The sequence below is a fragment of the Saimiri boliviensis genome, chromosome 16, assembly GCF_048565385.1.
Source record: "Saimiri boliviensis isolate mSaiBol1 chromosome 16, mSaiBol1.pri, whole genome shotgun sequence".
In the NCBI taxonomy this organism is placed as follows: Eukaryota; Metazoa; Chordata; class Mammalia; order Primates; family Cebidae; genus Saimiri; species Saimiri boliviensis.
The window spans coordinates 74,712,216-74,725,260 of record NC_133464.1 but is presented as its reverse complement, the minus strand read 5'-3'; positions in this window follow the sequence as shown (position 1 = coordinate 74,725,260).

Sequence of the window (13,045 nt, the reverse complement as noted above, 5' to 3'; positions counted from 1 at the left end):
CTAATTGCTTTTATTAATGAGGTGAGCTCCCCTTCCTCCACCAATGTTTCTTGAACTTCCATCTCATACTCAGTTGGTGAAGCATAAACCACTACAAGCCAAACCAAAATTATAATATCTCTCTCCTCATCAAAATCAGTGAGCATATTTTGAATGAAGAAATGGGGAAAACAATAAATTTGAATTCTTAACTATTCTTTTAAATTGTGGTCATTTTAGAGTCAAAAATCAAGGTATTATCAAATGAATTTAACATGACTGAGATGTGGAGGGTTCAGAGTCAGAGCAAGAGGGCAGAATAGAATGCTCAACCTTGCCCCTGCAAAGACACCAATTTTACAACTATCTACATTTTTAAAAAGCACCTTCATAGGGGCCAAAAATAAAGTGAGCATTCGCAGTGCCTGGTTTTAACTTAATGGTGTTGATAGAGGCACTGAAGAGGTAGGAAAAACAATCTTGAGTTGCTGATGCCATTCCTCTCCCATTCCCTGGCAGCCACTGCTTGGCACAAAGAAAGAATCTATGTGCTTAGAAGAGGAAGAGTGCAGCAATTGTGAGACACTGCATTGGACTCAGTGCTGCTCTATTATAGCAGTAAGTAAAACCAGACCAAAGTCACCAGATACCCACCCACAGGAGTATTTAAACAAGCTCTATCCAAAAGAGAAGAGCCTATGCCAGTGGTCAGAACTCCAGTTTCTACAACCCTGGCCACCTCTGATTAGAGTGATCTGGTGCCCTAAGTAAGTTTGAAAGGAAATCTGGATCATAAGGACTCTAACTCCTGGATGAGTCCTAGTGCTGAACGGATCTCAGAGCCAGTGCACTAGAGGGGCACATGAGCTACTGAGACACCAGCCAGGGCAGCCAGAGGAATGCTGGCACCACTCCTGCCTTAACCACAGGCTGCACAACTTGTGGCTCCAAAAGAGACCTTTGCTTTCCACTTGAGGAGAGGAGAAGAAATAATGGGGAGGACATTATCTGACATCTTTGACACCAGCTCAGTCACAGCAGAATAAGACACTAGTTAGCATTGTGAGGCCCTCTTTCCAGCCTCTAGCTCCTGGAGGACATTTCTAGATATGCCCTCGGCCAGAAGAGAGCCCACTCTCTTGAAGGGAAGAACCCAGTCCCGGCAGAATTCATCACTGGCACGGAAGAGCCTTTGGTCCTTGAATAAACAGTAGTAATATACATGAGCCTTGGGTGAGTCCAATACACAGGTAGTATGTCATGGGCCTTGGGGGAAATTTGCTGGCTTCGGGTGAGAATCAGCACATTCACAAATATGGTGAATACACAGGGAGATTCTGCTTGAAGAAAGCAAAGGAAAAAGTAAAGTGACTTTGTCTTGCACCTTAGGTACCAGCTCTGCCACAGGGAGTTAGAGCACCAAGCAGGCTCTTGGGGTCCCTGATTCCAGGCCTTGGCTCTTAGATGACATTTCTGGACCTGTCTGGACCAAAGGGGAGCCCATTGCCTTGAAAGGTTAGTCCCAGGCCAGGAAGCTTTCATCCCAACCTGACGTAACAGCTCTTGAGTCTTAAGGGAACAGTGGAGGTTGCTTGGCAGTGCTCCTATGTGCCTGTGGTGGCCAGTAGCCATGGGGTGTGGCTCCTCCAGCTTTGGAAAAGGGATAAAAGAGTGGGAAGGACCACATCTTTGGGTTTGTGTGCCAGCTCAGCCATGGTACAATAGAACACCAGGTAGATTTCTAAAGTTTTTGACTCTACTCCTTGGCTCCTGAATGGCATCTCAGGGCATGCCCAGAGCCTGGGATATCTTGCCACCTTAAAAGAAGGACACAGCATTGTCAGGCTTCACTATCTGCTGATTGTGGAACCCCAGAGCCTTGAGAAAACATAGGTAAATAGCCAGGGAGTGGTTACAACAGGCCTTAGGTGAGACCCAGTGCTGTACTGGTTTCAGATCTGACTCAGCGCAGTCATAGTGGTTGTGTCCACAGGGGTGCTATATTCATTGGCAGATAGTAGCCACAGTAGCCCCTAATGATCCTGTGAATTTCTGTGGTATCTTTTGTAATGCCTCCTTTTTCATTTATGATTTTATTTCAGTCTTCTTTCTCTTTTTCTGAGTTAGTCTGACTAAAGTCTGACTAAATTCAAAACCTGAACAGACCAATAACAAGTAAAATATGTAAGTTTTCATCAAAAGACTTCTAGCAATAACAAAAGCCTATCAGTTGACTTATATTCATTAACCCCAAGCTTCAAGTGGCTCAGAACAAAATGAGGAACTCCAATTTTGTGGGATAAAGTAAGGGAAGAGAACAAGAGTCTCTGGATAATAATCCAAAGAATTATTTCGAGTAATGCCCAAGACCACAAGACAATACCTCTAAAAGTTTGAAAAAAAACACAGCATTACTAGGCTTGAGGTGCCCCTAATTCAGATGCAGCTTAGATCACCACACCCAAGTCTTTTTTAATACCTGGAAAGCCTTCCTAAGAAGGACAAGTATAAACAAGCCTACACTGTGAAAACAATGATAAATACCTAAGTCTTCAAAGCCTAGACATAGAAGAACATGCACAAGTATCAAGGCCATCCAGGAATACAAGACCTCAAAAAATGAACCAAATAAGGCACTGGGCACCAAGAAACATAGATATGTGACCTTTCAAACAACAGGGAATTCAAAATAGCTGTTTTGAGGAAACTCAAAGAGATTCAAGATAACACAGAGAAAAAGTTCAGAATTTTGTGAGATAAATTTAACAAAGGCATGGGAATAATTAAAAAGAATCAAGCAAAAATTCTGAAGCTGAAAAGTGCAATTGAGACATTGAAGAAGGCACCAAAGTCTTTCAGTAACAGAATTGATCAATTTGAAGAGTTAGTATGAAGACAGGCTATTTGAAAAAGACTACTAGATGGAAAAGTGGTCGAATGGAATAAAAAAGAAAACTCAGAAAAAAATGGAACATCCAAAAACATGAAAAGTAAGGCAATAACGAAACATTTCATACTTTATAAACTGGCAATAATCTGATACCTAAATTTACTAAATGCTGGTGAGGATGTCTGAAATGAACTCTCAGATATTAGGGGTATGTTTAAATTGGTATCTATACTTTGAAGCACATTTTGGTAATGCCTAGTAAAGCTAGGACATTTGAGCATTGAATGCCATTGGATGCCTACTAGTATCCTTTCTCAATCTCTTACTTTTTTTTTTTTTTTAATAGAAATCTGATTTTGTTTGCCCAGCCATTCATTCCCCAGTACTATCCTGTGTTTCAATGGAAGAAGATATAACCCCAGTTCCAGGAATGGGATTGATTTTTTTTTCTTTTTTCTTTTCTTTTCTTTTTTTTTTTTTTTGAGACGGAGTTTCGCTCTTGTTACCCAGGCTGGAGTGCAATGGCGCAATCTCAGCTCACCGCAACCTCCGCCTCCTGGGTTCAGGCAATTCTCTTTCCTTAGCTTCCTGAGTAGCTGGGATTACAGGCACGCACCACCATGCCCAGCTAATTTTTTGCATTTTTAGTAGAGACAGGGTTTCACCATGTTGACCAGGCTGGTCTCGATCTCTTGACCTCGTGATCCACCCGCCTCGGCCTCCCAAAGTGCTGGGATTACAGGCTTGAGCCACCGCGCCCGGCCGGTTGATTTTTTTTTTTTCTAAAAGTGATTGTATTGCTATTGGCAGTGACACAATTGCAGCCAATGAATTATAAGGGGAGGTCTTCTGGCAGTATCCTGCAGAAAGGCAAAACAGCCTTCCCTCTTCTACTGGGCACTTTTATTTGGATGCAACATATGCAAATGTTTTCATCATTCCACTACTAGCCTGAGAAAAAGCTGCACCCAGCACAGCTGGGTGGAAGATGGAAGGGAATAATTCCTTGACAACCTTACTGAGTCTTGAATAAACCAACCCTAAAATGCCAACCCACCTTAAAACGTCCTTTCAAGTAAAATGATAAACACTTTCATTTAAGCTAGGTTGACTGAAAGTTTTCATTTTTATTGGCAATATCTAGGTCTGTATGCCTGAGAACTCCCACTCAGGTATAAGTGGATGTATGTAGAATGATACATTTTGTAGCAATCTTTGCGAAATCCCCAAACTGCAAACAATTAAATTGTCTATTTTCAATTGAAAATATACTCTAGTATAATTAAGTAATGGAAGACTATAAAGCAATTAAAAATTTATTAAAATGAACACATTTGATCTGTTTTTATGGACATAGGTATATATCAAAATGATAACATACAGTGTAAAAAGAACAAGTTCCTGAACAATATGTACAGCATATCATTTGTGTAAACTAGGTAAGCACACAAAACAATTCTATTTGGGGCCAATTTAATCACATCAAAAATGACCAGTAAGAACATACATACAATCATAATAAAGTGAGTGGAGAAACATGCTAGAGTTACAAAGACAAGTCTAAGTGTATCTGTAATATTTTATTTCTTATAAAGATGTAAACCATATATGAAGAAATGTTATCATTTGTTAATGCAGCTTAATGACAATGGAGTTTTCTTATACTACTCTAATTTTCTGAATGTCTAAAATAACTCCTATTTTCAAAAACTAAAATAAATATTAAAATAAAGCTAATTAGCAAAAAGACAGAAAAGAGATAAAGGGAATGGAATTGGGGATGGGATTGCCTTTCACTATTAAATTAAAAGAGTTCTTTATTGTTTGAATACTGCAACAAGCATGGGTTTCATTGATAATTTCTTCAAAGCAGAGGATTTTGAAGAGAAGTTCAGTCTGTTTCAGACCACCAATTCCCTCTGCGTTGCAACTCCTTCCCTAGTTTGACTGAGCAGTATGGTGGTTTGCTGTGATCCCTGCTTTACAGGAACTTGTAACTTTCTATGCGTCTTTGAGAAGTTTACAACATGCTGAAAATAAACATCAACATATGAGACTGCTGGAGAACACTACACTCCTGGCATTCCTTCAAATCTTCCCTGATGATTTTCTCCCTAGCTCAAACCAATAGTCAAATTTCTCTTTTCCTAAGCCTAGCTATTAAGAAAATAATAAGGAAATATAAGAAAATAATCACTACAGTGCTAATTTAGTACAGGACTCAGTCCATCCTCTGTGTGCTTTGGGTGGCATCCTGCATTCGTGCCTGAGATGTTCATTACCACCATACACTTTGTCTCTCAGATAGTGTAACTCCAGTCTGATCTCTACACTCAGCCTCAGTCTAGGCTTCAGCTTCACTATTAGACTTCTCTATCCAGTTATGTCAGGTAGAACACATCGTTTTACCCAAAGTAAGAATGGGCATGGTTAGGATCAGTACTGGTGATCTATAAATGGAAGCTGGGCAAGATACAGAATCACGGACTGATCAATGCAATTCGTTTAAAGATGGCCGTAACTTTCTGACACTTTTTCATTGGATCTGAAATTTTTGACCCTCTTCTCGTGAGACTTAGGGCCCATGACTCTTCTTCTTGAATATGTGTGGACTTTCTAACTGTTTTGATCAATAAAGCATGGCAAATGTTAGCACTGTGCCAAATTCTGAGCCTAAACCTTAAGTCACTGGTGGCTTTCATTTCCTCCCTCTCAGCACCCTGTCTCTGAGAGTTTTGCCACCACATCAGAAGTCTGGTTACCAAGACCGCCATGCTGAAGAGACCCTGTGGAGCTTCCTCTGCTGCCAGTCTTCCAACCACACTCCGAAAGTTACAGCTCTGTGAATAAATCATCTTGAGCACTCTGGACAAACCCACCCACCAGCTGAAGACCACTGGGTGACCCTGCAGAGCCATGTGGAGCAGAAGAATCATGCACTGAGCCCTGCTCACATCTCTGACCCATGAAATTATGAACTACAACAAATAAGTTTAAGATACTAAGTTTCTGAATTTGTTATTGAACAATGGACAACAAGACAACTTTCTCCTCCCCAGGGCTATTTAGGGGGCCTCCTAGAGCTATGCTTACTTCTCTTCCCAGAAACATTTTCCAATTGTCATGAGTTATTAAAAAATAATTACATATTCCCTCAATGCTAGAAAAAATTATATAAAATAAAATTTTAAGATTCTCTTTTATTCCCTGTTTCCATCCCTTTCTTCATCTCAAAGTTAATCACTGCTTCTATTAATGGATATTTAGATTATTTCTAGTTTTTTTTTTTATTAACTAAAACAAGGCTGCAGTAAACAGGCTTGTACATATTCTCTGTAAATTTCAGATCCACAGAAGTCAAATTACTAACGCATAAGTTATTAAAATTATAATATGTGATACCAAATTGCTCTCCCCCAAAATTAAAATGTTTGCAAATTTCTAATATTACCAATATTTCACAATAGTATTCATTCACCTAAATACCAGCCACAAATGGATGTTGTCATTTAAATTTTGCCACTATGAGTAAAAAAAAGTAGTAGCTTACTGTTTTAATTGAGATTTCTGATTATTTGTGAAGTTGGGAGCATCTTTTCATATATTTATTACTACTTGGGTTTCTTCTTCAGTGAATTCACTGTTGATTATCCTTTTCTAGGAAAAAAAATTTATTAGATTGCCTTTCTGTTTATTGATTTGTGGTAGCTCTTTGCATTCTGACTATTAATTTGTTGCATGCTCCATATGCCACAAATACTTTTTTCCAGTCTGCGATTTGTCCTATATTCATTGATTAATTTATTTAAAAGGTATTTATTGGAAACTTTGTGCCGGGCATTGTCACTGCATACTGGGAATACAGATGTAAGACAAAGTCCCACTCACCTAGACTTAGTTTCTTGCGGAAGATGTACAGTAAACAATGAAATGCAGACATCATGTTTTATAAGTGTTACAAAGAGTAACAGAGTTGTGTAAGTGACATACAATGATGAAGTGTGCTATTTAGATGGGGCAGTCAGGGAGGCCATCTGAGCACTGAAATGAGTTAATATCTGGAGGAAAAACATTTCCTCTGAGGATGTAGTATATGCAAAGGCCTTGAGATGAGAGCATAACTGTTGTGTTCCAGAAACTTGCAAGGAAGCTGGTTTGGCGAGAGGACCACAGGTAAAGACAGAGGTAGTAAGATGCCAGCCTAGAGCGACAGCCAGGGCCCAGAAAATTTAAATTGTAAATTGTGGACTGTGGATTTATTTCATTGGAGGATAAAAGCTATTCAGGATTTTGCATAAGGAAGTAATGCAATCTGATTTCCATCTGAGAAGGACCAGGCTGGCCACTGGGCAGGATAGGCTGTGTGTGTGCATGTATGTGCAAGGCAGTGTCGTGAAGAATGGGAGCTGAAGGATCACAGGGAAAGTCGTCACCTTACCTCAGAGGTTATTTCAGTTGTCCAGGCAAGAGATAACTAGACTGGGGTTTTGGCAATAAAGGTAGTAAAATATCACCAGATTACAAATATACTGTGAGTGTAAAGCTGACAAGTGCAGTTGATGGATGAGGAGAAAGAGAGAAAAGATCATTCTGAGATGTTTGTTTGGTCTGAACACTAGGTGAGTGGTGGTACCCTTTGCTGAGATGAAGCCTGGAAGGAAGAGCAAGGAAGAGCCTCACACATGTTGAACTTGAGAAGCTTATTTGCCCTCTCACTGTCTTCTAGGCAGAAATGTGAAGGAATCTGGAGTTCAAGGGGGGGGGTGGTGGAGGAGGTAGCAGGAGCCTGTGAGTCACCAGTGTATAGATGGTATTTAAAGCCATGGAACTCTAGAAATCAGTGTAGGCCTGAACGTGAAGCTATCCAAGATCAAGTCCCAAAGCACGTCAATGTCCATGGGGGAAGAACAAGAGGAGACTCATCATGGAGGCCTTAGAAGAAGTGACCAGTGAGATGGGAGAAAACACAGGAAAGTATGGGATCCCAAAAGCCAAGGAAAGCATTTAGAGCAGGGCCTGCTACACAGTAAATTCAAGTTATTATGTAGCTGTTAGTATTTATCCTTTTGAAGCTCTATGATCTCCACGTAGTCCTTTCTTCTCTGACTTCAACTAGGACTGGAATCTGTGATAGCTTTGACCAGTAGAATATGGCAGAGATATGGTTCATATCAGATTCCAAGCTCAAATATTAAGTGACCAAGAAATAGATTTAAATTGAGGATTTAGAAGAGACTATTGAGAAGGTCATTGGTTATTTTGAGAAAAGAAGTTTTAGTGGAGGAAGACAGAAATTCTAAGTGAATTGGTCTCTAGAGAAAATGGCAGAGGAAATGGGCATGCCAAGTCCATTTTGGAGAAATTTTGCTTTAGAGCACAGAAAACTCTTCAGAGCAATTTAATTGTTTTAAAGCAATAAGAAGATTTACTTTATTTTTGTAATATGGAAATGTTCTAAGATGTTTGCATGGTAACAACAATGAGCCAATAGATTAATGATGTTGAAGAGAGCAGATAATTGCAGAAACAACTTCGTTGAGCAGATTGGAAGCTACCTGATTAAGTGCACACGTGAAGCCTCTGAATTTAGCTAAGAGCACAGATTTTTCATCCATTTGTAGGAAGAAGCAACAAGTATAATATCCACATGCACATCAGGTGGACGGGTTGATGTGTTGGTCAGAGAACAAGGAAGTTTGCTCTAATTTATTGATTCTGTTTTCTCAGTGAAATGGGAAAGTCATCAGCCGAGAATGAGAAGGAAGGAGTGGGTGTTAGAGGTATGTAAAGAAAGTGGCATGAATGGACTACTTGACTTGGGTAATGTAACTTCAGTATGAAACTTTTCAGGGCACCCTGAGAGGCCGTTAGATACGTGTGCTCACATGAAAGTTGGTCTGGCTTGTTCTTATTCAACCATTGTTGTTTTCAGCTGCATGGTTTATGTTAATTATGACATCTTTAGTCACATGGAAGGTGTTTTTTTTTTTCCCTCTTTGTGCAGTTAACTCAGATTGGCTAATTTTTTCCACATAGATTCTTGAATTTCCACGTTCTTAAGAAGGCTCCACTTCCACCTCGAAATTACAAAACAAAACAAACAAACAAGAAACTTCCCTATTTTCTTCTAATCTTGTCATAATACATACATTTTATTTCACATGGCCTTTTTTTGTATTTATAAGTGTGTGACTTTATTTTTCCCGTAATGGATAAAATGATGTTTCAATATTATTTTTCAAAAATCCACCCTTTCTTCTCTGAAACGTCACGTTGGTCTTGTGCAGGGGCTTACTTTTGGGCTCCTGCGGCTGTTTCACTGGTCCTTCCTGCATTCTTACCACTTTGGCTTCATTTCTGTGGTATTTTTTCAGTAGCTATAGTAAAACTAACCATCCAGATCTCTTTTTCAAAAGCTTTATGGCAATCCTTGAGAATTTTATCTTTCAGGTGAAATTGAAATTTATCTTCCAGATGAGTACAATTCACTATAATAATTTCTTTGTAAAGCATCATTTATAATTCAGAAAAGATTTTGGTTGGGATTTAACTGAATGTATAGATTAGTTTGGGGCATATTGACATTTACAGTCTGCTATTTTTCCATAGAGAAGCCTGTTATTTACAATATTTATTTGGGTCTTCATTTATGCACTTTAAAATGGTTTTATAGGTTTGTTCAATGCAGAAACTTCATGGCATCTTAAAGGTATTTCTTGATTCTGACACCGTAAAACAAAACTCATCTATTATCTTCTATGTGGCACCTTAAGTACACTAACATGTTTGTGCCATAGTTTCCTAGTCTGTTGAAAGAAAACTTATAAGGAATAAACAAGCTAATACACATGAAATGCTTAAAACAATGCCGGGTGTTGCTATTACTATTTCCCCTTTTGAAGTTCCAAGTAAATCATTTGTGTTCTAATTGCATCAAACCACTGCAGTTACACAAAGAACATGCGCCTGAGCCTTTGCACACATTATTCCAAAGGCATTGGAAAAATGGAGTTTCCAGACTTTCAGCATCCGTAATACAGAAGAGAGCTTAGAAGGGCAGTGTGTCACTGAAAATTTCAGAGAAATGAGAAAGATTTTATGTGTGATTATAAAATTATGTAAAAAATTATTTTAGAACTGTTCTATAGTTGGCTATTTATATTTAATGTATCACATTTTTTCTTTGCGATGTTTTACATAATCTAAAAAAACCAGATAAGTTAAAATAAAATTCAGTCACTAAATGTTATTAAGAGAGGGGCACTTTGCAATAGATAAGTTCTGTAAATATCAGTATATTTCTATATATAACGAATTACGTACATCATTTGAAACAGCCGTACAAACACATGACATATTTAGTGACTAAATTTTATACCTTATTATGCTTTTTTTTCCATATGGGTTCAATATCATGACTTTACAAAAATAATAGAGGTACCAGCTAATCACCAAGAGGGGGAGGCCATGACACAACTCCTCTAGATCACTATATTTTTTTTGCCTGATGACTTGATTAGCAGAAGCAAAAGACTTACTAGATCCTTTATCTCTTAAAATATATTTTTCTATAAAACATCGAATGTTCTTAGTATCAGAAACCCCCCACAGAGCACTTTGCTAGGCAGAATGCACGTATGCCACATGAAAAGTCTTCCTATATATTATCTATCCCCTCTCCCTTCAGAAAGAAGTGATTTAAACAAAAATTCCAGAAACTTCTAGGCTGGGCTTAGAATTTCCACAGTGGCCTTTGACTGGGGAGGGAACAAATGATGGTAAAAAGAAAAATATCTGTCTTTCTCTCCCTCTCTCCCCCACTTTCCACGCTTACACTAAAACTAGAATATACAAGTAGTTTTAGAACATACTAGTTTCTCCTTTATTATTTATCAATATCAGCATAACAGCTTCAGGGAGGCATTATCATGGTGTTTAAATCACTGAATGTGACAGCTCTGGGATCATTTCTGTAGACATGTTCTGACTTCCAAGAGTTCAACACAAGCTACATAGCTAACTCAGTTAAGCACTGAAAAAAAAACCAACAACAGCCTCGGTCTCTGGAGAATGTCTTCAGAAGAACAAGGTAACTGGGGTACTAGGTCACTGCAAAGCTGCTGCTGAAAATAAGTAAAACAGACAGAGGAGAAAATAGTTCATGCAATATTAATGTATATTGCATTTAAAAAAGAAATACGCTCTGATTGCCCTGTCACTGTGACCTGGTGCCCTAATTGTACACACTCTTGAACTTACGCACTCTCAAACCATCTGCCTGATTTTTCTGTCCCTCCCTGAAATGTTTATTTCTCAAAATTCTTCACTTCATCTTTTTTAGAGAATGGGATCATCAAGATGTAAGCTATGTTCAAGTGAAAAACAAAACAAAGTTGAATCAAGGAAAGAAACTACTGTAGTTTTCCAGAGGACTGCAAATGCCTGAAAACTCATTGGGGATGGAAAGTATGACTTCCCTCTAGTTTCTTCATTCTGGGTTTGTCAAGGCTACACACCCTACAGAGAGACCCCTCACCTTTCCTCACAAACAGTACCTCCTTTTCCTGCCCCTACTCAGTAGGGATGTGCTCTTTGAGGATTCTGCAAGTGGAGAACTGGTGAGAAAAGTGCGTCAAAAAACAGAGCTATAGACTTCCATCCTCACACAGTACAGAGCACAGGCGCTGTATGTGAATACTTAGTATATTTCTTTTTATGTCTGTTATGATCAGAAAGTCATTACTGGCTTCACCATTATAGACAACGAAGCACCAAGCTATGAATGATGATTTACAGTGAAAATACGGCAGAGGAGTTGCTAAAACACCTTATACTGCATCATACAATAATGTAATAATCCCCAACCCAGCAAATACGCTGCCACGGAAAACTGGTAACATTTGCCAAGAAAAAAAGATGCACTGAAATTTTTATTCAGCTTAGGAGAGTGTCTACCATTTCTTTTGGTCTGTGTAATTTCTCTGTCATTTAGTTTCTAGGAGAGCACTGCTTGGCAGGTTTTGTAACTGTTTTCTTCAGATGGAGGACAATGATGATAAAGGTCACATTTCCACGGCTGAGTCCTCTAGGATATGATGGTCCTGAAGAAACTGCTGCCTGTGGAGACTGCAGTGATGGAACAGGGGAGCCACAGTCCATTCATTAGGGAGAGAAGGCATGTCCTAAGACAAAGCCAATTCTTACGAAATTTACATGATTTAGAATGTATGTTTCCATGTAAACCCATAAAATATAATCCACACAATTTCAGAACAACATTACACTCTAATTTACAAGGAACAGGAAAATCAGCTCTATAATTTGCTATTTCTTTTGCCTAAATGTGTCAATACTTACTGATCCTTGCCCTTCCTTTTTGGTTGAGCTAATCAAGATAAATGTAAAAGCAACAGTGCCTAAAAGAACAGGTACTCAGCATATATATAGTTGATTGAAATAAGTAAAAGGGAGATCCATAGAGAAACTATGAGCATGATGAAAACCATTGATCAAAGCAATATTGTCAGTTTGCTGTCTTTCATTTATTTATTTTTTTGTATATTTATTTATTTATTTATTTATTTTTATTTTTATTTTTTATTTTTTATTGCATTTTAGGTTTTGGGGTACATGTGATGAACATGCAAGATTGTTGCATAGGTACACACATGGCAGTGTGCTTTGCTGCCTTCCGTCCCCTCACCTGTATCTGTCATTTCTCCCCATGCTATCTCTTCCCACCTCCCCACCCCCCGCCCCTCCCCCATTTCCCCCCAACGGACCCCAGTGTGTAGTGCTCCCCTCCCTGTGTCCATGTGTTCTCATTGTTCAACACCCGTCTATGAGCGAGAATATACGGTGTTTGATTTTCTGCTCTTGTGTCAGTTTGCTGAGAATGATGGTTTCCAGGTTCATCCATGTCCCTACAAAGGACGTGAACTCATCGTTTTTGATGGCTGCATAATATTCCATGGTGTATATGTACCACATTTTCCCTATCCAGTCTATCATCGTTGGGCATTTGGGTTGGTTCCAGGTCTTTGCTATTGTAAACAGTGCTGCAATGAACATTCGTGTGCACGTGTCCTTATAGTAGAATGATTTATAATCCTTTGGATATATACCCAGTAATGGGATTGCTGGGTCAAATGGGATTTCTATTTTTAGGTCCTTGAG